Here is a 26,758-nt window from a genome sequence, read left to right on the forward strand (position 1 = left end):
TGGTGTTCAAAAGCAAAAAAAATAATGATGTTATAATCAATGTTCTGACTACCTATTTATAAAGAGTTAATAAGAACATTCTACATTCTCCCTCCGATGTTGGGGAGTGCATTGACAGATAGAAATGGCTGAAGAGCAGACATGTTGGTTTGCTGCGTGTGAGCATGGAGACGGCCTTGGTACATGTGTTGGTCTTCAGAAGCTCTAGCAAATTCTACACTACGTTGTAATCTTGGATCAATATACAATAGTTTTGCAAGGCCGTTTTCAAGCATCCCCTTCTCTATCTCAAGGAAGACAAATCTGAAATATGATTCAGAGAAAACAATATAATCATTAAAGAGAAGTGGGTCTGTAAGAGCTACTGTACCATAAATCCATGTTTTGTGCTTGTTAGCAGAAAGGATAAATGGGTTAATGTAGAAGAAAAAAGGTTGAGGGGTTACTTTGATTCAGGAAAACAGTCATCTTCTTTTGAGTCGTCCACTTTCCAGCGAGAAAACTTTCCAGGAAGTGGCTTATCAGCAGAGAAATATTGGAGTGAAGATCTTGCCTGCATGATTGACTCGTTCAGTTCTTCTTGTGTTGACACTAGTGTAGGAAAGAGGATCAATATTAATTTTCTCAGGGAATAAGAATCCATACCTCTATTCTCAAGGTATCAAATCTTCTATCGTCAAAACAGACAAGGAGAGATGTGATATCAGAAAAGGGGATATCAACCCTTCTAATCATCTTTTCATAGCAGAACTTGCACACGACTAGCTGTGTTACGTAGCAGAAAGAAGCGAGTATGTTGCAATCACCCTTACGAATGAACTACATAGGTTCAGAGGCATGAAAGAGCATATTATTACACTGATCTTGAAAAGAATTAAGCGCATAACAGGAAATATTCTGAACACATATACCTTCTTGTTGCCGATTGTAAGTGTCACAAGAGGCAGATCTGTCGAAACTCTCTTGCAATTCATGGTACTTGTAAGCTGATTCTGTGCAGTTGTGAGCTCCTCATATTTGATCCTATCATTATATTTGCTTTGAAGAAAAGCATTCCTGTCCCAAGCCAGCATGAGCCTAATGCAAGTCAGAAAGGAGCCGCTTATTTCGAGATTCAGACATGGCTGGCGATCTGTCTTATCATCTGTATTGTCCTCTACCTACATATGAAAATTACAAATCTTAATCGAGGAGGCGAAACCAGACTAGTCCCACAAAATTCATTCAAAAAAATGAACCGGGAACAGGCACAACAAATTTCAGGAAGGCATGAGGGCAAAGAACCTGATCTACTTGCATGTAGTCGGCACCGCTGCCCAGCTGCTCAGAGATTCTCATTGTGAACCTAGTAGAATCCAAATCTTCTTAAGTCAGATATCTCAGAAACAAACTAGGATGGTAACCAAATAAGCATATGCAATTAAAGCTGAAAGAAGTTATACAGAGCATGATCGTAGCTTTTCCTGAGGATAATTATGATCCTTTGACCAAAACCTGTCGGTGTGTCAACATGTAAAGTCATGCCTTAGCAACAGTGGCGGACCTAGGAATTGGCCAAGACTGGGCCAAATATTCAATAGCAAAAACTAGGAGGACCAATTCTCGGTGTGCCCTAAAAATTATCCAAATCCCGTATTTACCACTACAAAATCTATGTTTATTTCTATAGCATTTGTTAGATTTTCTGTTCCTTACGCACGACTCCCATCAACTTGTCCGTGATTTGTCTGCTAAATGAGCTCGAAAAGACGATTGGCCTCTTCTTCTCCAAGTCACCGCACACTGCTTGAACTCTACGGCATATGAGATGTCCGGGCGGCGTGGTGGTGTCAACGACGGCAAACAAAGGCAGCAACGAGATGCGCGCAGTAGAGATCCTGCTCTCAACATTCAGGCAGCGACATTGTTATTTGGAGAGAACTAGCAGGACCAATGAACGTGTGATTCTTGGAATTGAGTTGTGCTTGCAGATGTTTGCAGATAGATTTACTGCGACGTGTGCGGACGCAACGGCCGGCGGCGAGATGCCAACAAAATTTTGTTTGCACGTGATGGGGCTTTTGCAATTCCTGTAGTATAGATCAATCTGTAAAGAAAATTGGATTGACAATACTTGTATATACCTCGAATCAGGGAGAAGAGAAAATCCTCCAGGAGGTCTAGAGCTGCGGAGGCCGGAGGGTCGGAGCGGCGCGCCATCGCGCATTGTTGTGCTGCTGATCGAGGGGCGAGTTCGTGAGCAACCGACGTGAGCTCCGGCGTGCAGCAGACACGACGCCACAGGCGGCGGCGCTAGACGCCAGGTCGTGATGAGTCGTCGCAGACTCGCGACATCAGGCGTGACACGACTTGCTGTGGCTGTGCGCCGTACCATTGGGCCTGTTGGTTTTGCGCCGAAATTGAGGGGTGTATTGGGGCTTTCCTGGGCCACGCCTAGGGCCATGGCCCAGGGATCCTATACAGCTTCCAGAAGCCCATTTCTTATTGAGCTTCCGGTGTTTGAGATTCGTGCAAAGCGTTCGGTTCGTTGGATCTTTCTTAACCTAGCATCCCACCCGTTCCTTCCTGCTGCTCCCTCTCGCCACCGCCCCTGCGCCTGCCGTCGCGGGCTCCCGCCGTCGTCGGCTCCGTGCGCCGCCGGCCGCCACCCCTCCTCCTGCCGTCGCTGCGCCCGCCGTCGTCACCTCCGTGCGCCGCCGCCCTCGCGCGCTGGTGGCGGCTGCGTGCTCCGCCGATGCCCGCATGCTCAACCGGCGCTGGCTGCACGCTCCGCCGAGGCCCCATGGTCGGGTGCCACCCCTGTGCTCGGCCGCCGCGGGCCACACGTGCCACTGTCCCGTGCGCTGCCGCCGCTGCCACCACTGCCGCCATGGCCAGTCGCATGAGAAGAAGCCCAAATGTTGATTTCGTTTTCCAAAAATGTTGAATCTATTTTATCAAATGTTGAAATAGGTCACAAACAAGAAATGTTGACTTCAATATCTTTCAACAAAATGTTGATCCATGTATTAAAAAACGTTGAAACTTTGTAAGCTAAAAAGGCTAACTAGTTTCCACAAGTTATATATAGGAGCCCCGGCCCTAGTTGCCTTAGACGCATGTTCGCTGCTGCTTAACAACATTTTGATCTTATTGTTGTGTTCCTTCAATTTTTAATTTTCAATAATCATGAGGCAGGGTTGTGCAAGAATTGGAAACGAACTGCTATAAGAAAACCTGACACGGAAAAGCAGGCAAGATGGCAATACAAATATCCATCCACACCAACACCAGCAACAATGATCTCGAACCTGTTACTCACATCACAGGAAATAGATGATATCGCAGAACAAATCTAGCTCGCGGAGAACAATCCAACAAGAAAGGTAGGGATGCCTTACCCTAGAACCGAAGAAATTGAACCGAGCCATGCACAGGGAAGGAGAACGAAAGCGACAAGGTAGAGAAGAACGTGGTGCGAGGTGAGGTTGTTGGCTTTGGCGGGAGGCCGGCACGGACGGCTTAGCTCGTGCGTGCCTGTTCGGTGTGGCGGTTGCCAAGGGAAGGCCAAGGGGAAGACGAAGGAAAAAAAATAAGACTTGGCACACGTAGTACTGCAGACAGACTCCTGGCGGGGTCGGGTTGCCAGTCTGGCTATCTGGGTTGTGGGCTTGTGGCGGCATGAGAAACCAAGCGCACGCGAAGCAGTCGAGTCGGATGCTCGGATATCGCGGATGGGGAGTAATCATTACTCTGGATCATAAGTGAATTGGATAAGTTGGATAGTTAAAGCACTATGATGAAGAGTCTTCCTTCTTGTGCTAAACCAACGAATGGATCATTTGAGTAATTGTTACGTTGGTATGGAATTATGGATAAAAGGATAAGCCTCAAGATGGGGAGAATCGACCCTAGGATTAACCTCGAAGAAACTTTGAAGACCCTAAATGAGGATGTGAAGATCAAAGGCCTAGGATACACGAAGTATTATGCATGGCATCAATGATGAAGTTACCACCATGGAACTCGGCAACCTTGAAGATACATGACTAAAGTCTCCTGCTATGGGATGTGACTCCATAGAATTGGGAAGTAAACAGAGAATTCGTGACTTTTTCGATTGAGAGTATGATACGAATGCGATAAGAAAATGGTTAAGGTATGAAGAAATTGGGATAATATTGAAGTGCCTACTGAGGTGACTTACCCTCGTCTTGGAGGAATTGGAACATGATGAAAAATCACTTTAAGGACTCACGTTAAACGGTCAAAAGAACCTATACCTATGACTTTTGGATGAGCAACTACACAATTAGAGGTACCCAACTTGATTAGTGGATCTTCATATGGCAAGTACATGGTTTCTATGGTTCTTGTGTTCTTTTACCTGAATGAATTTGTGGTATCCAATAACTAGCTAATCCTTAAATAAATGGGTAAACCCTACTTGATTCTTTAGAAGAAGACTCGCAGGATGCGATTTCCTTTGGAACAATTGATGTAACTAAGAGATCATCAGGCAGAATCTATAGCTTTTGGAAGGACATTCACACCAAAACTGAAGATAACAAAGTGCGCGCGTAACTTGAGAAAGTAAGGTACCCAGTGTACCTGGTGCAGCTGTAATCTCGAGGATGAGATTCTTGTGGGGGGGAGACTGTAACATCCCGTATTTTTACGAGATGGAATTTGCAAAAATGTGGATTTCAAAAAAAAATTGTGATGTGGTCTAAAATTTTCCGAACTATAATATTTTGTTCAATGAATCTCTCCCAAAACTCTTAGAATTAACTCATAAACTAAATTGAATTGCTAAAGTTCATTTGGAATTTTATTTGAATTGGAACTTTTAAACCTTGGCAAGAGGGCTACAACTTTTAGAAAGGGAGTTGTGGGCGTGCAGTTCAAATTTTTGGTTTAATCGTGTCTGAAAACTCGGCCCTTGGCCTGTCTCGTGTGTCCTTTGCGCCAGAGCACACTCACACCATGACGCCTAGCGCGATGTCGCCGCATGGCCGAGCCTCACTGGCAGCTCGTCAACGGTCAACCCACGGTCGCGACAAGACAGGACGGCGCGCTCAACTGCCCAATCACCCGGTAAGCTTATCCCCAAGCTTTGCGCCCTATCTTCTCCACCCAACTAGCGACCACGCCTCTCCCTTCTCCCTCCGCCATGCCATGGCAGCCCACTGGATGGCTTTGCCTCCCCAACCAGCATCGTGTTGTGACGGAACGGAGCGCCCGGCCTTGCCAATCAACCTGCCCGGCAAAACGGATCCGCGCGCTTGCTATCTTCCTTGGCCAATGGCCGGGAGATCCTATCCCTGAAGCTCGCGCCCCTCCACCAATGGCGCCACCACCCAATCCCTTGTGCAGCAGTCGCTCCCCTCTCACCTCCAGCCACGCCAGCACCGCCCATTAGCTCTACCCTCACCCTTCGCACCTCCCCGGCCCTATAAAAGGGGTCAATGCACCGCCTGCATAACTCCCCGCACCAAGCTCGCCGCCGCTCTGCTCCTCTGCTCTCGCACCACACGCCTCCGCTCGGACCCCTCCATGGAGCGCCCTGCTCCGCACTGCCCCACACCGTGCCACCGCCTCCGTAAGCTTCGCCGCGACCGCGCGCAGCTCACAACCCCCTCCATTGGCCGCCTGAAGCAACGTCGGTGCCGAAATGCTGGAGGATCCTCCGCCGCCGCCCGTGTTTTGTCCCCACCGCCGTTCGCCATCCACACGCCTTCTCCGCTACCCAAACCTACCCCAAGCCTTCCCTGGTGAGCACACCTTCGATCCCGAGCTCTCGTTCCCTTGGATTGCGCGCTCTACTGCCGGAATCACACTTGCCCCGCCGTTGGCCGCCATAGGGACCAATTTGAAGAGTTTTAGAAGTTGTAGGGGCCTAGTTGTAGAACCTGAGGGCAGATCTGTGAATGTTTGAGAAGTCCTAGGACCTATCGGTAAAACTGTCACGGCTTTATTTGTTTAAAATGGTTTTAAATGAATTGAACTTTGGAAAAACACAGATAAATGTAGAAAAATCAGAAAAATATCAAACCACTTTTGTTAGACTCAATGAGCAAAATAGTTTCATACAAAAATAACTTTGCCCATGTTGAGTTAGAAGTAATGCTCTATAATTTTATTTCTTGGTTAGACCTTTTAAATCATAGTAAATCATAGAAAAATATAAAAATAACAAACACACCTCTAAAATGTTTGTTGCAGTGAGAAGAACCTTAGGAAGATACTTTGCAGCCCAATTTGGATCTTTAAATCACAGTTTAACTTTTATTTGTGAAATCTATTATTAAATTTATCTTTTGCCTAGAGAGTAATCTAGAGCAGAGAAAAATGTGAATCGACTTGGAGTAGTCCAGTTTTGAGGCATAGATCTTAGGAAAAATATGAAACCCTGGATGACATTTAATGAGGTACACTTTCCTTTTTATGGAAAGATAAATAGGGGATATATGTGGAAAATAGATGTCCTTCACTAAAAACCATGAAAAATTCACCCAAGTCCCTTTCAAACACATTCAACCCATTGCTAAAGTTTCACCCTCAGAATCTTTGTAGATTTTGAGATAAAAATGGTTAAGTACATGCTACCTTGGGTAATAAAATAGTTTTAATTATTTTTGTATTAGTCCAATGGATACCAAATTTTTATAGTAACTCAGTGATGACATGATTTGGATACTCTCAATGTCATATGTTGCTGTTTGAATATGAAAACAAAATTTGGAAGATGAATCGTTTAAATGAATAACAGAAAACGTTAAGTCATAGTAAGGTTAAAATGGTAGTTTATGGAAGAGGTACAAAAAAACATTCAGAAACAAAATAACTTTCCAAATGAACCTTGAGCAACCCCAAGGTGACCCCACCTTCTTTGTGAGGTCTAAATTGTAAAAACCTTAAATGTGTACACAATCACCATCAAAGTCAACCTCGAGTTTTATACCACAACACACCTTACTTCATGAAGAAAATGAAAGTCTAGAACCTTGTTTAGGTGAATGTCGTCGAAATGCAATTTACACTTCAACAATAATTCATGTCTTGCATCCTGCATGTGGAAGCATGGAAAATTGAACTATCTTCATTTGCATATCGTGTAGAAGTTAATATCACTGATCGAACCTACAAGCTCCACCCCACGCCGGAAGTGGAACCTGTCATAGAGCTACATCACGAGGAAGCTGAGCCCAAGCTAGATCAAGACCCTGAAGACCAGCTAACTTTTCCTGAACCTGAAGGCAAGCCCCGGTGCATGCTTCCCTATTTTAAAATTATGCAATATGTTGATACTTATGTTTGTGCATTTACGTTTATAGTAGTTGATTGAAACCATAGATGCATGAAACTTAGTACCTTGATCTGCACACTAGTTGCTAAAGTCGAGTAGCTGCAATGCTTAATAGGATATGGTAAAAGTCGAGTGATTGCTTGTCACTCGTGAGCTATAGGAGTTGATTGATTTACTTATGATATAACCATAAGGATGATGAACGGGGACGGGCTTATAGTTCGGTATTGGATGGTTTGCCCCGTCTGTCTAGTAATGAACTTGCTAAGGTTGAAACTTGTCAGTGTTCATAATCAAGTGTTTGAAAGTACTAATCTCATACCTAGTATGGGATGGGGAAGCCTAGTACATAATTGAACTGGAACGTGGCTTATATTCCTACTTCCTTGGAATGTCGTTCCCATGGTGCATCATGTGGGTGCAAGTGCGGTCATAGTACGGCAGAGACCAGGACTATGGAGCATTGCGTGCCAAAGGAAGTTTGGACCTGACATGTACCTACGGATCGATGGGGATGGTTGACAAGTGAAGCGATCCTTCGTGGTGCGTGGATGTCGTGGGATTAGGTTCGCCATGCATGGTGAATAAATTCGAATCGATTCATCTACCTCTCACAGTTTGGGACTACTTGATCGCTATGCTGCACTGAGTAAAGATGGAACATGATGATGATATTAATCTTGATGCTTGTCTTTTAAATTGTTTGGAAATAATGTTTGCTTAGTATAAGTTGCTAATTTAGACTGGTTAATAAATTAGAACCTGTGGCTAAAATATTGAAAGTAAGGACCAACTTTAGTCACTTTTGGCAAAAACAAACCTACAACTAAAAAGCCTACATGACTAGAAGTCGATGAAGTAGTAATCACCTGTCGGGTCAGTCTTACTGAGTATTAGTTGCTCAGCCTTGCTTGTGGCATAACATTTCAGGTAATGTTGATAGTTTGGCTGCTAGCGCCACTTGGCCTACCCAGCTCCCTCCGGGTTGGACGGTCGAGTGGGATCCCTCCTCGGATAGTGAGGATAGGGGTCATTGATATCATGGTCGGCTTCATCATGGTATTATGTATCGACATTTAGCTTCCGCATATTTTACTTCTTCGTTGTTTACAACCTTGCAAACTCTGCTAAATTTCGAAAACTCTGATGTAATAAAATGTTGAACTATATTAATATGTTGGGAATGTTGTAATCTCTGTAACCACTCACCTTCGTGTGAGCAATGCTTCTCGATCTTGAGTATGTGGTTTATCAAATGAAATCCGACGGACGATCCAGTTGGCTTGTTTAAAGTGCATGATCGCATGTTAGTCGACTTAAGTGCATTTTAGCCAAGTTAATTTGGGTTGTTCTGCCACAGCTGGTATCAGAACATGATGCATGACAGAGAGAACAACAAACCTTAAACACCCTTTTCTGAGTAAAACTGACAAGAAATTAGTTTGAAAAATTCGTAAGTTCGTTAACGATGAACTTAGTACGAGAAGCCCTAGGGGAATTTTTGGGTTATTTAAGGTGGCTATCAACACTGACTTCCAGAACTTTTCATCCATGTTTATCATACGTGTGCAGAGTTCCGCATCGTGAGTATGCGGAGGGTGATAGGATTCGATTCCAACGAACCTATCATCACGGTTGTTCTCACCCACGTTTATTACACGTGTGCAAGGTTCCGTATGTTAAATCATGCGAACGGTGGTATAGTTCGATTCGAATGAGCCTATTATCGCAGTTGTTCGCCCACATCTATTATACGTGCGCCAGATTCCGCATCACGAGTATGCAAAGGGTTATATGGGTCTATTCAAAAGGGCATATTTCCACGGTTGTTGCGTTGTCCATGCAGCGTTAAACGCATGGGTGCCGTTTCTATAGTGAACGGTAATGTTTGTGGATGCTTTCGTGACCTGCTGGCACGAAAGGTTCAGGTTGAAATATTCTGCAGGTACACTAACCGCGTTTGTGTAAGAAACGATGATTAGTAACTCGGCTAGTTACTATAACGAGAGCCGTATTGATTTCCTTGCCAACGGCACTAACTGCGTAAGTCCAAAGCTTTTTGGCAATTATTTCAGTTGTGAGGCCAATTAGGACATGCTTGCATCATGAATAAAAGTCTCAACCTAAAAGATGCAAATCGAACTCGCTTGTGAAATTGTCTCAAAATCTTAAGCGTGATAAGGATTGTCTAGCTGTCTTGCTCCGCTGTTCAAACTTGTTAAAATTTGTTTAAGCTGTTTCCTTAAGTCTTCTCCAGAAACTTGATATAAGAAAGTTGTAAAAAACTTCCTAAACAAGATGCTGATAAAATTTGATGAAGTTTGCCCAAGTAAGTTGTTAGTTCTGTTCAGCGCAAGTGAACCTCTGTTGCTAAGTAATCAATTGTGCACCAATTCGAGTTTTGATCTTTCAACCACCTTAAGGACTTTTTTTGTGAGGCACCCTTTAGGCACCGGAGGAGGAGGAGACCGCTGCTGCCCTGCCAGAGAGCCACCAAGCCCGTGCTGCCATCTCCGCTTCACCTCACCACGCGCCGCCTTTCCCTCGTCCGCAAACCCACCAGAAGCTTCACGATTTCCACTCGCATGGATGAACCTCCGTCGCAACTGTGACCTGAATCGCGTGCTCATGCACGCGCAAAGCTCGTCACGGCTGAACCCGTGGCAAAACTGGAACTTTCAATTCTGCGCAACCCAGCTTGCAGTAGCTCCAGAAACCTTAGGAAGTCTCAGCCACATGAACACCAAACCCTTGTGTGGTGAACCCTAACTCCCTAGGACCATCCAAAGCCCTTCCTAGGAGATCTTCCCCAAGGGGAGAGATCTACCCATGGAAAACCAGAACATCCAATTTTCCAAAATTGGAACGTCCAGTTTTCCTAAACTAGAACTTCTTGTTTCAAAACTGGAACATCAAGTTTTCCCAAACCAAAACTTCCTGTTCCAAACTGGAACTAGAAAACCCCCACGACAGCTTAGCTACCAACTTTTAGACTTCCAAAGCTACATGTGAACCTTTGTGGTAGTTTGCATCCAAATTGCAACTGACCTACGGCCAGTTAACAGCTAACTCCCTAGTTTCCTATTTTCGCCTATTAATTAAAATGCCAGAAAATATTTTCAACTTCAAAAATTCACAATCAATTCATTCTAATTCTAAAAATTATGAAACTAGTTTCATAATTTAAAAACATGCAGCACACATTAGACTAAGCTTTATTCTTGTTCTTCTTTGGATCTCTTTTGGGTTTACCTTGAAACTAGACATCTGGTGATTATGGTAATTGCGTAATTAGGAGCTGCCGGAGACTCAGAGTTGAACCCTGAGCCGGAGCCGTTCGAGGACTACTACGAGGAGGAAGACTACTTAGGTTCACACCCATTCAATTTGAATACCCATTAGGCATTGCTAACTAGTATGCCAGCACTTTATTTCTTTGTATGATGATGATGAACCATGCATAGCCTACTTTATGCCTTGAATCCTTGTTCGACCGACTACCATATTACGTATATTTGTTATGTGCAATGCTTGCATGTGTATGGGATATTGTGATTAGGATTTTTGGCGTGCGTGGGATTAAAACCGGCAAGAGAAGGTGTTTTTGGGATACTTGACGGGGGTGAGCTTTACACAACCTGATCTTCGAATTGGGGGCTTGGGATCCATTCTCGGACATTCCCTGTTTGGTACTTGTTGCGGGTACACATTTGAGGAGCATAGGAGTTGGTGGCGATATCTATTATGGGTGCAATTGCGGACCACGTTCTGGAAACACTTCTGGGAGTTAGGAGCTCGCCCCGGTCTGAAACCGAGTGGGTCACTATGCTTCACGAGAATATGTTAAACGTGCACGCCACTCGTCGAATTACGGGTCTAGGCTTGGGTCAAGACTGGCAAGTGCGGTACCATACTTGCCGTAGGATAGAATATCAGTGTAGGGGGGAGTGGTGCTAACCTTTTGCCCCTTGATTTGCTTTTGCCCCCGATTGGCTGTGGTGGGAGTGCTTCATAGTTCCTGGGTGGTCCTCCATGGGGGATCACATCCGAGCCTGGATGCAGGATGGTATCATAACTCCCGGGTTCTTCGCCTGGTAGGGTGATGTTCAGTCGGCTGGTCCCCGGCTATCTCATTCTGAGATGGGTCCAGGTGTACACACTCTGCAGAGTTAAAACTATACGTATAGCCACGTCCTCGGTCATGGATAACCCTGTGACATCATGACTCTCCATTGTTTTTGGGAAATCTCAACCTCCCCCTTTTAGCTACATATGAGTGTGGTGAGCCGCAATTGCAGTCGGGAAGAAGAGAAGTTGCTCCTTTTTTCTTTAGGATCCGGCTGTAGTTGTTGAGAGGCGAAGAGAGGGAGTCTTCGCTTTGACCCTAGTGATGGAGATAGGATGATGGTGATAGGGATCCTGAGTTGCCAGGTGTTCACGATGTGATGAGAGATGGGTCGATGGATATGGAAGTTTATTCTTTATGCTTGCTGCTGCATAGGAAACCTGAGCCTATTTCTTGACTAATTTTGAATACTAGTATTAGGCCACTTAAAGCCTGCATTCGGATAGTGACGTGGACCTGTCCCATTCCTTGGGGGCAGTTCGTAAGTGTGCAGGTTTGGACTTGGAGTGAAAATCTGATCACGAAGAATTCGTGAAGGAAGGATCGCGTTGCTTCAATCAAAAATGCCTGTGGTGAAGATTGGAGATGAAGACTTGAAGCCCTAGCTACCGCTATGCAAGATTTCTACTTGTCGTTTAGTCCAAGGGGCCTATATCATATTCGTATTTTGAGTTGTATTAGATGTAAATTTCAAAAAATGTACTCTAATTTTGTTGTATGGAAGTGATATTATGCTGAAATGAGTTTTGTACGTGATAGTCATTGATCCAAGGACTATCACGATGGTACAGGGGGATTCTCAGAAATGAAAATTTGGAACATATTCCTGTGAAGCACTCCCACCGGGGCCAATTGGGAACTGTGAAGCTCCCTTCCTTCACACCTCAACAATTACAGTCCGATCCTAAAGGAAAAGGGAGCAACTTCCCTCTTCCTGACTGCAATTGCGGCTCACCACACTCATATGTAGCTAAAAGGGGGAGGTAGAGATATCCCAAAACAATGGAGAGTCGTGATGTCACAGGGTTGTTCATGACCGAGGACGCGGCTATACGTATAGTTTTAACTGTGTAGAGTGTGTACACCTGGACCCATCTCAGAGTGAGATAGCCGGGGATCAGCTAACTGAACATCATCCTACCGGGCGAAGAACCTGGGAGTTACGATACCATCCTGCATCCGGGCTCGGATGCGATCCCCCACAGAGGACCACCCGGAACTGTGAAGCACTCCCACTGGGGCCAATTGGGGGCAAAAGCAAATCAGAGGGCAAAAGGTTAGCACCACTCCCCCTACATTGATACTCTATCCTATGGTAGGTATGGTACCTCACTTACTAGTCTTGACCCGGGCTTAGACCCATAATTCGGCGAGTGACGTGCACATTTAACATATTCCCGTGAAGCATGGCAACCCACTTGGTTTTAAATCGGGGTGAGCTCCTAACTCCCATAAGCGTTTCCACAATGTGGTCCGCAATTGCACCCATAATAGGTATCGCCACCAACTCCTATGCTCCTCAAATCTGTACCCACAACAAGTACCAAACAGGGAATGTCCGAGAATGGACCCCAAGCCCCCAATCTGAAGATCGGGTTGTGTAAAGCTCACCCCCATCAAGTATCCAAAAACACCTTCTCATGCCGGTTTTAATCCCACGCACGCCAAGAATCCTAATCACAATATCCCATACACATGCAAGCATCGCACATAGCAAATGTACATAATATGGTAGTAGGTCAAACAAGGATTCAAGGCATAAAGTAGGCTATGCATGGTTCATCATCATCATACGAAGAAATAAAGCGCTAGCATACTAGTTAGCAATGCCTAATGGGTATTCAAATCGAATGGACGTGAATATGTCTTTCTTGGTAAAAAACCACCGAACACTTTCAATAAAACCCTCTCGTAGAAGTATTTTAACAATTCGTGGGGAGTATCGCGCCTAGTATATTGGAACCAAGGCCTCTTTTGTGGGAGAATGCGGAGTCCTTCCCAAAATCGCCTGGATCAACCTGAGTAGTCTTCCTCCTCGTAGTAGTCCTCGAAAGGCTTCGGCTCAGGGTCCAGCTCCGAGTACCATAATTACCGAAAGTCTAGTTGCATAGCAAATCCAAAAGAGATCTAAAGAAGTACCAAACAAGAACAAAGCCTAGTCTAACGCGTGCTGCATGTTTTCAGGAATATTATGAAACTAGTTTCATAATTTTTAGAATTAGAATGAATTGGTTGTGAAATTTTGAAGTTGAAAATATTTTTCCGCATTTTGATTTGATAGGCAAAACCAAGAAACAAAGGAGTTAGTAGCTAACTGGCTGTAGGTTAGCTGCATCTGGATGCAAGCTACCACAAAGGTTTACATGTAGCTTAGGAGGTCTAAAAAGTTGGTAGCTAAGCTGTCGTGGGGGCTTTTCTCGTTTCTGGGGTAAAAACCGGAAGCTCCAACTTTAGAACCGGAAGTTCCGATTTGAAACATGAAGTTCTTATTTAGAAAAACTGGATGTTCCGATTTTCCATGGGTAGATCTCTCCCCTTGGGGGAGATCTCCTAGGAAAGGGCTTTGGATGGTCCTGGGAATTTAGGGTTCACCACACAAGGGTTTGGGGTTCGTTTGGTCGAGACTTTCTATAATTTCTGGAGCTACTACAAGCTGGACTGCAGAATCGGAAGTTTCGGTTTGGAAACCGAAGTTTTCGGTTTTTCCATGGGTTCAGCCATGATGGGCTTTGTGAGCGCACGAACGCGCTATTTAGGCCTTAGCTGGGTCAGCGGTTCATCCAAGCGAGTAGGGACATGAAGCTCACCTGGTGGTTTGCTAGCGAGAGAAGAAGCAGCGTGGTGACGAGGTGGAACGAACGGGCGCAAGCTTGGCAGTTTTTCGGCAAGGCAGCAACGGTCTTCTCCTCCTCCGGCGTCCTCTCCTGTCCCCTGCACCTCCTCCTTCCTCCTCCCCTTCTCCAAACGGTGGCGGGTGAAGGGGAAAACTGCCAAATATGGATGTGGACAGGAGTAGATGGTGTGGGGGCTCTAGTAGGCGGCGGCTAGGGTTTCGGACGGCAGTGGACTGCTAGGGATTGCGGCTGGGCGGCTTGGTGGCCATCCGTGGGCGCCAACGCAAAAAGTGGCGCGGACGGGGCTGGTGTCGTGCGCGGCACGCACGTTGCTGTCGCACTCATGCCGCGCGCGTGAGCGCCGTTGGGAAGAAAAAGGAATAGTGGCGCGGGCGGCTGACGTATGGGGCTGGGCAGTCAGCGACTGCGGCGCGGAGGCGATTATAGGTAGAAAACTGAAGGTTCCGATTTTAGAAAACTGGAGGTTCCAATTTTCGCTCCAGCCTTAGGTTGGATTGTTTGTTAGGTGGGCTGGTGGGGTTAGTTGAGCTGGATTGAACCTAGGTTAGGTTTAGTTAGCTTTTTCTAGTTTGATTTGTATTTAAATTCCAATTCAAATACAAATCCCACACAACAAATCCAAATAAAATTTCAAATGAACTCCAAATATTCACACTAGCACACATTTCACCTTAGCAATTCAATTTAGTTTATGAGCTAATTCTAAGAGTTTTGGGAGAGATTCACTGAAGACAATATTATAGCTCGGAAAAATTCACACTACGTCGCAAATTTTTTTTAAATCCACATTTTTGCAGTTCAAACATCTCGTAAAAATATGGGATATTACAGTCGCCCCCCTCACAAGAATCTCGTCATCGAGATTAAGGCTGCACCAGGTACGCTAGGTACCTTACTTTCTCAAGTTACGCGTATACTTTGTTATCTTCAGTTTTGGTGTGAATGCCCTTCCAAAAGCTATAGATTCTGCTTGATGATATCTTAGTTACATTAGTTGTTCCAAAGGAAATCGCGTCCTACAAATCTTCTTCTAAAATCTTCTTCTAAAAAGTCAGGTAGGGTTCACTCTTTATTTAAGGGTTGCCGATCGAGTTTGCCAATACGAGAGCCGACTTGCTCGACTGTGTTTCGATACGTGGCGTCCGTTTGCAGCACGTGCGCAGAGAATTGGCCAACAGTTCAAAGTATGGTGTTCCAACAACTTTGTGAGCAGCCCGAAGAGTGCAAATTGCTGAGCAGCTGCTATATCATCAGATTAAATGGAACATAGAAGATTGCAGCAAACAAACAAAAGCTACGGAACAGAGTCCAGCATCTAGTGCAGGATTACTCTTGAGGGACGAGTTTACCTTTTCCAGGGTCCAATTCTATGTTTTACCAGTTTTCAGTGGTAAAGTTATAAAAAATATCAGAATTAAATCATAAATACAACATTTTCCTAATTGATAAACATACTACCATACTTCATACAAGATTAATAATTCAGTCGCAAAGCAGGGGAAACTATGCAAATGCCCCTTTATATAATATTTACTATAGGAAAAGCAAAAACACTTTATGCTCTCATAAGCAGACATATAATCCTTCAAGTTTGGTACTTGATCGATATTGCAGGCTATGTCTTCAAGTTTGGCACGATTCCCACTCTGCCAACTTGATAGATATGGATCGGATGCTTTTTTTCCTTTGATCGTTTCTACGGGCTTCTTTCTTTTGTTGAGCTAAAACACACGACTCCGTATTACTAAGCTGGGCTAAAACACACAACTCCGTATGGTTACGGCTAGGGCAGTACCCGGTACTCTATCCGTCCTAAAATATAGTTAAGTTTAAGTTTGTTTTTAACTTTGACTATGAATAGCAGTATATTATACCTGTGCCACCGAGTCTGGCTCGCACCGCTTCTCCGTGGGTTTTCGTTTTTTCTCGGTTTTTTTCTCCCGGTCAATCCCACGTCCCGAGGACCCGAACTAATTCAGATCGTGGGTCATCATCCTTTGTTCAGTTCCTCCTTTGCCCGACACTTTCCCTCCCGGCCACCCGCCCTTCCGTCGTCGCCGTCCCTCGCCGGGTCGTCACCCCTCGCCTGCTCGGCCCATGTCGACCCAGCGCCCGAAGCCGCAATAGCCCACCGGGGTTAGGTCGGCGGCGGCGCAATGTGTCGCTCTTGCCCTCGGCCGCCCGATTCGCCGCGCCCCGGTGAGAGACTCCACCGGAGTAAGTCCTACTCATCTCGTACTGTCGTACGCTAGCTTTTGTCTTCAATCCAGGATGTGATTTCTACCGCCCTTCTCTTCTCTCTTCACTCACCCTTTTAAATGCCTCTACCGATTGGATGTGATTTCTTTTGATCCGCTGCCCTTTTAATGTCTGAGCCTTCAAATCCCTCCCCGATTGGATGAGATTTCATCCGATTGGCTGCTGTTCCAATCCCGATTGGATGAGATTTCATCCGATTGGCTGCTGTTCCAATCCTTGACGTGGTGAGTTCTTGTCTCTACGGGGATGCCGGATCGGTCCTGCTGCGACGTCCATCCCTTGCCGACGAGCTGGTGGCAATGAGCAGACACACGACGATGTGCAGCAATGTGGAATCAAGGAGAGCACAAATGCGGCGGTCCCTGCTTTCAGGTGCAAGTCCAGCTATATGTTTTGTGGATTAATCAATAGCATAATTTATCTTAAATTTCAGGTTTCATCAGTTATATAACACAGATATACAAACTACCTTGCCATGGCCATTTTAGTCGTGTCAAAATAATTTTTGTACTTTGCCTTTCGGTTCTAGTCTTCTAGATTGCTTTTCAGTTAACTGTCTACAGTTGAACATTAAAACTGCTATTTTGGTTAACTTAAAATCACACTAATAATGAAGATGGTGTTCTATACCTGGACCGAAGGTTCTTTTGCCATATAGACATACTTCTCCTATTTTTGAGTTACTTTGTATAATTTTGTATCCTCACCCGTTCGATTCCCGTTGATTTTTGTCGGGTTACCTAGGAGGTGCCGATGATTTGTCAAGGTTGTTCAAATTAGGTCGTAGGATGTTGCAGTCGGTAGCTGCATCATCCTTTCTTAGTGTGCATCGCACCTGACGCAATGTTAATTTGCAGGATGGATTCTTAGCAAAGATTGGTGCATAGGATGCCTATCAATTATCAACCCGAGCTGGGTGGTGTTTGAGCATTCCCTGATTTGGTCGTCTATCATGTGCCCTCGTTCCGATCAGCTCGACAGATCTCTGGATTGGCAGCAACTTGGCGTTCCTTTCTTGGAGTGGCAGGTTTCTTCGGATGAGTCATCCAGCGAGCTAGTGAGGTGCCGCTCTTTTCTCACCTTCATTTGTTTCCCCCTGCTGTTGCTTGATTGCCTGTGTTGGTAGTGACGGTTTGTGATAATAATGGTTAGGTTGAGTTAAATTGTTCAAGAATATTCACTCTCAGCTTTGCAAGCCCTGAAATCAATAAGCCTTCAACCTTTGAGTGCAACCTTTATTTGATAATAACATGGTTACTAGGAGGACAACCTAGATTTATTTTTATTTTCAATAAATAGGTATGACCATGTGCTCACCTCGATATTTTATATTCTATTTGCTTATGAAAAAATGATGAAAGTTGCCGTTTTGTTTTACCTACACGATGTCGTATTTGCCAATTGCTCTCTAAAAAATGATCTTAAATTGATTTAACTACCAGCTCGTTTAATTGTGGAGGTTAAATGACTATATTCTAGACCCACATTTATTCCATTGCTCTCTGATTTAAGTTTGCTGATAACTTGATATCTTGTCTTGCTTTTATTGAAACTTAATTCATATGCTATCTACATTTGTGAATCTCTTGCAAAGTTCTACCTACCAGAGCTTATATACATGCATGATCTTTCATGATAAAATCTTTAGATTGCAAACTTATGTTTTGATGAGTTGGATTAAGATTAATTTATGTGGTATGAGAAGAAGCTGGTCATTCCTTTGTGTAACCTTGTATTGCTAGCCTTTTTATCCATGCATTGTGAATTTTCACATCGGAAATCTCACAAACCTCGCTGGACATCCAACCTAAACCCAAATTATTATTTTTGTGACTACCTCCTTGACCACAACCTATTATGATGAGTATGATTAAATTTTTTGGAGGTCATTTCTATACCCATCAGCAGTGAATTTTTACTCACTTTTCATACTTGAGGACAAGCATCGTTCAAGCATAGGGGAGAGTCAGTGCGCTGTCTATCCTTGACAGCTTCTCGTTAGATCAAGCTTTGTTGCGATAGAATTTGGGAAGAAAAGAAAGAAAAAGAAAGAAGAAGAAAAAAAAGAGAAAAAATAAATGAAGAAAAAGAATGAAAAATAAAAAAAGAGAAAAAATAAATGAAGAAAAAGAATGAAAAATAGAGAGAATGAAGGAAGAAAAAGAAAAAAGAAAAAAGAAAGAAAGAAAGAAAGAATAAGCTCCTCATCTTCTGAAGCATCATGTTTGGCTCGACAGAGTTATCATTGTTGTATCATACTCATCATTTTCCAACCATGTGCAATCTGATAACGAGGACTTCATTTGTGCCTCAGGATCATTCCTTTGCTACTTGCACATGTCCACCTATTTAAATGTGTGTGTTCCATCCCTCTCCCTCTCCAACATTTATTTTTCATAGCTTTTTTGATAAGTCTCTGTAATTCCAATAGATCTATCTCTTAATTTGACAATATTTCAGATATAAGCCTTCCACTTTCATATACGAGTAGAATATGTTGAAACTAACCTAGTATAGGCTTGAGTGACTTGATGAGATGAGTGTTTCCATGAACTTTTGCAAGAGAATCTCACTTTTGTTGGATATGCATCTTTTTGAAAAACTCTTCACGATATAATAAGGTAAGGGTTTGAAGTTCACCTAAGTTGAAGAGCATCGTATTTATATTTTATTGTGGCTTGTTCTTCATTGCTAGTCCATTTTCATAATAAAAAAGAAGCAGGTCGCAACTTGAACTTTAATGTTAAACACTTAAAGTGCAGGGATGACATTAGAAGGCAATGCTAATTCTCTTGAAAGCAAGAATTAACTTACTCGCAGATGAGCAAGGTTTAAGCTTGGGGGATTATTGACGATTGTTATTGACAAACTTTTAATACCATTTTACTAGTATTTTCAAGCATATTCTTATACTAACCGGCCACTTGGCTCCTAAAATAACCCTATATTCACATATGTGTTGTGTTTTAAACTATATTGTAAAATCACAAAGAATATGACATAAATGAAGGGTTTTTTTTTCCAAGTTGGACTTGGCCCAAACTTTGGATATTAGAAGGCCCAAACATGAACATTGAACTGCAAGCCTGTAGGAGGAGCTAAGAATTGCATGGGTCATATCTTCCTCATCCGAACTTCGATTGGGACGAATTTACAGGAAAAATTGTATAGCTCGATGAGATCTACAACTTTTGTATGAAGCGCTCGGACATTAGAGGCCAAAATAGGGCAGGACGATTGGCCCATGGGGTCCAGGCTGATTGGCATGACCTGTTTTTAGCCCCGTTCGATGCCTCCTTTCACCAGGAGGAAGCCCTCAACGATCCTAGGGTTATTTTCCAGATACTTGACCCCAAAGGCATCCCAACCGACATCGACAACTATAAATACAAGGGCATTCAACAAGGAGGAACAATCTTAATGAGTTTAAACCTAGCAACCGCCACCCCCACAAGATCAAAAATAGGGATTAGATTAGATTACCGCGATGATCAACGCCGGCGGAGGCCAGGAGGTGCGAAGAAGACCTTAGGCCGATCGGCCTGAGGAGCCCTAGGCCGATCGGCCTGAGGTGTTCCTGCACCCCCTCGCCGCCATCTTCAGTGACGACGTTCTCTAGAGTGTCTTTCACCCCTTTTTTCATCAATCTCTGTAAGATGACGGGGTCAAGCCTCTGTTCATCCCTAGATTGTTTGGATCCTTGATATGTAACTGCTACATATACTTTATGCCTATCAATTCTTCATGGTCTATGTCATTGTAATGCTTCATTCACATGTGTTCTGATCAGCCCATATTCTTAGTAGAGTTTGTGGTAATCGTGGTGATTAGCTTAACTCTGCGGATGCTTTGATATAGATGTGTGAGTGAGGTTGTTGAGTACCCCTGCATAGTGACAGTATGCAGGAGGGAAAGATCGGAGCAAGCACATAACCTTTGTGAAGCTAGTGATGGCAATGCCCCTTTTGTGTATAGTAGATGCATATTCATGTGAACCTAGATCCTAGCGATGGAACGTATATCTATCTTTGTTTTCTATCTTGTATCCCCCTTTGCTCTTTGTTAGTTTATATTAGTTTGTCTCTCTACACAACTCATATTGCCTGATTCTGTTAGTAAGATTAGTATAAAGTGAGAGCAAGCATCCCACTTGTTCCACGGATTGATAACCTTGGGAAAAGCTACTGCTGATTCGTACGCTTGCGGTTCACAAATTAGCGTGCTAACTGCGATCAACATTATTGTCCATAATTTCTGCCTACCATTGCAGAGTAAAGATAGATGTATTACTATTGGATCGTCTTCTAACATCATTCATGCACACACACCCCAAGAATCAGAGAGCAATGCACTAAAGTCTGAATAAGATAGCGCTTTAACGAAGCAAAAAGTAAGAAAAGTGTATCCTAGAGGTCCAATACTTATGTGCCAAAATGCATCAGAATATAGAGAAATTTATAGATTAATCACACTGAATGCACGTTTCTAATTTTGGATCAACATCAAAGAACTTGATATATCAAGTTTTATTGAGGTTGCAATGATGAAATATTAGAAGAAAAGCTTAAAGCAGGAATTAATGTAGCTTGCTACTGATAAAAAGAATGCTTATGCGGACACAGGTATAATAAAGTAAAGAAACACATAATCAGATGACAGTACTGACACACATTGCAGATACTGAAACATTTTACTGTCGTGCAATACCATGTTTAGAAATCTTACCTTAAAAGTCTTTATGGACATACTGGCGATGTCAAGTAGCAGTCTATTTTTCCAGGGTAAATAAATACAGAAGAACCAAAAAGAAAAGGAAGTTTTCCAAAAAGCGTTTAATTTGCAGCTGCATTAGTGTACAATGCACCATGCTGGCAAAGTATACAAATCGAGAAGTAGATGCACACACAGAGAAGAGAAAAGCAGGAAAGAGATCGAACATACCTTCTTCTTGTTTTGTTTGCTATCTATAAGTAGCTGTGAAAGAAACAGCAGCGAAGCAGCAGTTCTGCAATGGAGGAGAAAATATGAGCCTCTTGAAAGAGCAAAGAAACACAGGCAACGGCAACAAAGAACGGCAGATAACAGCACTCACCACGAGGTAGCAGCAAAAGCGAGTGAGAGAGGAAGGTAGTAAGAGGCAGCCGTAGGCGAGGGCTGGTATTTCAGCAGAGAGTCGACAGAGAGAATGAGGAAGAAAAGGATAGTTTAAATACCTGGATGAATAAACAGGACACAACCACTTCTACTGTTGGCGATGCCTCTACATCCTAGGATAATGCAAGCGCCGTGCAAACGTAACTTCCGAAAAGAATACAGAAAAGAAATAGAGGTCATGTCATTTCACCATGCTGTCACTATTTAGGGATGTGTATCTGCGTATGCAGTACCGTACCTGCATACAATGGTAACTCAGGGTGGAGAGGGTGGTCACTCCTTTGCACGTCATGATATGTTGAGATCGCTTCCATCAACCTGACTCTTGAACAATTTGGAAAACGACTTAACAAATTACACACACACCTTCTATCATCATGGAATTTAAACTGCATATAACATTCGTGACAATGGCGTGCATACCTTCTAGTCCATGAAAACCTTGACAACAAAGATAGCGAAACCTGTGAAACCCAGTAACGTGCTAATTGAAGGCAGGCTAGGAAAATAAAAAGATTGATCAGAATCAAACACTACAGATTACACACTGAGTCTGAACAGAGTACATGCAGCCGCTGCTCAACATAGTTCAGAGCACACACATGCTCTCTCTTTACAGGATCATACAAATAGCATCATGGATACGCTGCAAGTCTAATACTCTTACACATATCGCAAATCTAGAAGTCATAGTTCAAGCAAAGATTCACAAAATGCGTCCAAAAGATATATCTGCAGAAGACACCATGTTCCTAACTGCAGTCTCCGCAGAAAGACACTACGTTGCTTGTTCCTCCTGTGCAAATGCAGGAGAAAGAGAAGATATAAGAATATGCAAACTGAAAAACAGTTTTAGTGAAATAGATTCATGTTGGATTAAGATGTTCACCTAGGATGCAGTCTTTTTTCGACCGTTACCTGGTCGCTGCTTGGTACTGCTCTGGGGGGCTTGAAAAGCCTTGCCACCGTTCACTGCAAACGGCATATGGATGCGCTGATCAGAATAGGAGTGCCAGCAAACGACTTCCTAATGCCAATGCAACAACATGAGACTTTTTGAAACGAGCAACAACATGAGACTAACCCGTCCTGTGGACCGCCAACAACATGATCAGCAGTTTCAGCAGACGCAGTTGAATCCTTTTGATGCTCAATCTGCATGAGGAAACCAAGAGGGATATGGGCTTACTACTATAATTTTATTTTAATCTTAGCAGGAGGACATGGTTAGGAAAGGAATGAACTCCAAAGATTAAGACAATGAATGTGTGTCATATAGGTAAGTTTTGTTCTGCTGCTGTAGTTTGGTCGCCATCATTTTTTGTAAGAATAGACGTCTCCTCTTGTCCACCCTCACTGCCATCAAAGGCAAGATTCTTTCTACATGGAATTACCTACAAAGGAAATAAAAATGATCATGCAACAGAAGAAACAGAATTGGCTATTTTGATATAGCAGCATAACTCTCTAGTGCCTCACCTTACGGTCTAGACGTGCTTTTTTCGGCGGCGTTGACTGATCACCATTCTGATAATGGGAGCTTGGTGGTGGCAGTACAGGGGAAGCTTCAATGTTGGAATCAGAAACCAAACAGGTAGGTTTTGGGATGTGAGCTTGTTTCCCAAAGAAAGTCACTATGCCATTTACTTGAAATGAGACATTCCTCTAGATGAGGCTCTTCTGAGTGATGGATACAGAGAAGGTGAACTTCTGCGATACTAATCCAGCTAGTTCAGGAAGCATGTGCTCAAACTCAGTACCAGAAGATCCATGCTGGTTCTTACTGGCAGAACGTACGAGGGACACCACAGGTTTACCGATGATCTGCCTAGCAACTCTTCCAAAGAGAATAAATTCAGCAGTGGCAGTTCCATCAGTTCCAATTAGAGACAAACGATACCTACATGCAATTTTACATTTAATTTATCTGAATAAGCGCTATATAATTAGAATAGAGCACAGTGACTTCCAAGATATAAGCAGAGGCAATGTACTTTGGTTCGGCTGTCGTGCATGGACACCCTCCGGAACATTTATACTGATTGCCATATGGAACAGCAGCTCGGTGACACTTCGTGCATGAGGAAAACCACCATAGCTGCTTGTTGTTGATTCGAGATATGGTAACAGTGCACCGGTATCCAGATCCCTACATAGAGGGCAGAAAGAAATGCAATGTCAATGCTTGACGATCTTCACAGGCTACTTTAGAAACTTCATATGTACTTATCAAATAGAGTACCCATACTTTGAATAAATAGACATATAAATCTAGCAATGTTACCTCAAATTCCCATGGGTCCATATCTCTAAGCTGCAGAACAGTCTTCTCTTCTAGATTTTTTTGCTGCTCAAGAGCCCTGAATTGCTGTTCACCAGCTGATATCCATTCAATCTTGCTATGTGTATCAAGCATCCTGCATAGAGATGATTTCACAGCACAGATCAGAGATGTGTGGGGATGGCTCCAACTTGTGCATGATGGTATAACTAAATGTACCATGGCGAAAGGAACTGTACCGATCAAAGAACTTCTCGATTTCAGGAATCTCCTCATTAATATACCACTTGCATGCAGACCCTCCACTTAAAGTGTTTTTAGGTGATTCAGTAAAAGGGACAACAAAAGATATCAGCAGATCAAATTCTCAGAACCATCAACGGCTGGGACAACAGGCACAATAAACTTACCTTTGTATGATTTAAGAAGCATACCAACAAAAATAGCAACAACAGGTGATTCCTGACCAACGGAATGCACGCCCTCGGCATCAAAATCAGTAGCTCTGCTACCCCACAACACTAAATTGATCTGATTGTTTCTAGAGCACAGGAATGCAACAAAGTTAGTTATATCAGTTTCCATGAAGGTCAAACTAAAAATCTCATTTGTAAGGTGCAAATTACCTAAGATCCTTCAAAGAGATGACTCTTTTAGCTGTACTACTCTGGTTCGAAGGAAGCTGCACATATGCTACTTCAGAGACACCAACTATCATTTCAATGGTATCTGAAAATATAGTACGATGAGCATGGAAAACACCACATAGCCTACCAAAAAACACAGAATTTGGACAGAACTCAACTTACTGATAAAACATTCAACTTGTCCAACACGTAAAGGAAACTCTTGGAAATCAACCAAATCAAATACATACTTAGGCAATTTGTCTGCCATCTCAGCCTTTTCCTCAACAGTTGTCCATGGAGTAAAGCGGATCATCTGGGTGCTTTCAAATGGTTTGTATGCAGGCTTACAGGCAGACACAACAAATTTTCTAAAAACATACACCCAACCTTCTCGGATTAACTTTTTAAATTGGTCAGCTTCAGGACCGGGTATTTCAGCATACATTCGATTCTCCTATCAAGCAACAATATAGCAACAGACAAACGACAACATGAAGCAGAGGCAAATATATGCTAATACAATGTTAATACATCCTTTCAATGGTCAGGTTATACCTTGTCATCTACCAGAACCATATCAATGTGGAGAGGAAGCTGATCCTCTTTGTTCCCATAGTAATCAGAGTCACACAACTCGAACACAAACATCACACTGAGACCTTCCAAGAGGAAGGCCACACAAAGGAGCAAAAGCCATATCCTAAGAAAGGAACTGGACACAAACATGGTATTCAAGCAACATTAGCATAGTTCACCTACACATGGCCTCCACTGAGAGCATTAAAAGAAATTCGGATATAGCACAACAAAGTCGCAAGAATCACATTACACAAATGAAAGAAGTAAATAAAGGGACATCTGAAAAGCTAGCACGAAGAAGTTACTTCCATGGATGGACTAAAAAAACATTGCAAGACAACTAACACGATCCTCAATCAACCAAATCTCAGAGGAAATAGAAGATTTCATTTCCTCCGGTAGCTGATCCCAGATGGACGCAACATGGCAACAATTTGCCGCTGCTGCAGACACTTCTACAGCCGCACTTGCCAAGGTTCTATAAGCCAACATTCTGTAGTAGTTGTAGTCGACCACAGACCACAGCAAATCCATATATGCTCTAAAGGAAAACAACTGCCTGAAGGGTTGCACACTCAAATCTTGCTAGACATCCAGTCATGGAGCAGTCCAAAATATTCTAACGGTACTGCTCATGCGGCACAACTTGCCTGATATCTCTACTTCGATACCATGGATGATAGAGTTCTCTCCCATGATTTCAGTGAGGAAGCCAACACTAACATTACTAAGCCGGCGGCAAACAGCACATAACAAAGAGCAATGCGATGCATGGACAACAAACATTGCCTGAGTAATTAGCTAAAAAATAGAGGAACATGGGCAAGGGAAAAAAAGAACCAAGTAGCTAATTAGGAACTGAATCCATGGATGTTTCAAAATAAGAGGAGGAGGAAATCGAACCTCCAATAGATTGTCAACCCCTAGCAAAGGAGGACCAGCAAGGTGCTGTACCAAGCTAGTGTGCAGCAGGAAGCCTTTTCCCAAGCGAACAGACCTCAAAAGGAAGCAATCACCAGAACCTCCGATGAAATTAATCAAAAGAAAAACCCTATCCGCGATCCATGGCAGCTTGCAGACAACAAACAACATCAAGAGGAGCCCAAAACCGAAGCAACGGTGCAACCACGGTAGACAAACAGAGACGAAAGGGGGAGGCGCACACACGGTTCCAAAGGCCGACCGATTATTGCAGATCCAGATCCTGAACTGAGGAAAGAAGAAGGGAGGAGGAATAAAGGGGGTGGGGTCTCCAACAAATGAGATGAGCAAATGGTAGGAAGCCGCACTCGATGGAAACTAGGAGCACGTAGACCTCACCTAAAAGGCACAAGGCCATGCCGTGGAACGCCGAAGACGCAAATGACTGGAATGGCCATCGTCCCACGATCACACCGCATGCGTACGGAGGGGAAGGCTGGAACACGAGGAGGGGAGGAAGGGCGACCTAGGGGAGGCCGCAACCAGCGCCAATCCGACCAGTAGGGGCAAGCGGCATGACACGGGCCATCCATGTGCTGTTGGGCTGTGTATATGTGATAGGGCCCAAGAGCCCACATGTGAGTGTATATGTACTCCTCTGCATGG

The 26,758-nt window shown here is 43.6% G+C and overlaps 1 long non-coding RNA gene and 1 pseudogene across 1 annotated transcript; one reads left to right on the forward strand and one right to left on the reverse strand.

Moving 5' to 3' along the window:
• The first annotated feature begins 16,031 nt into the window (after positions 1-16,031).
• Positions 16,032-20,302, forward strand: LOC117851339 (uncharacterized). Its single transcript, XR_004639524.2, has 2 exons — positions 16,032-16,900; positions 17,386-20,302. It is a non-coding gene; the product is annotated as an uncharacterized lncRNA (long non-coding RNA).
• A 2,651-nt stretch (positions 20,303-22,953) lies between these two features.
• On the reverse strand, positions 22,954-26,550 carry LOC117853497 (uncharacterized; annotated as a pseudogene).
• Positions 26,551-26,758: the final 208 nt, after the last annotated feature.

The sequence above is a fragment of the Setaria viridis genome, chromosome 4, assembly GCF_005286985.2.
Source record: "Setaria viridis chromosome 4, Setaria_viridis_v4.0, whole genome shotgun sequence".
NCBI classification, from domain to species: Eukaryota; Viridiplantae; Streptophyta; class Magnoliopsida; order Poales; family Poaceae; genus Setaria; species Setaria viridis.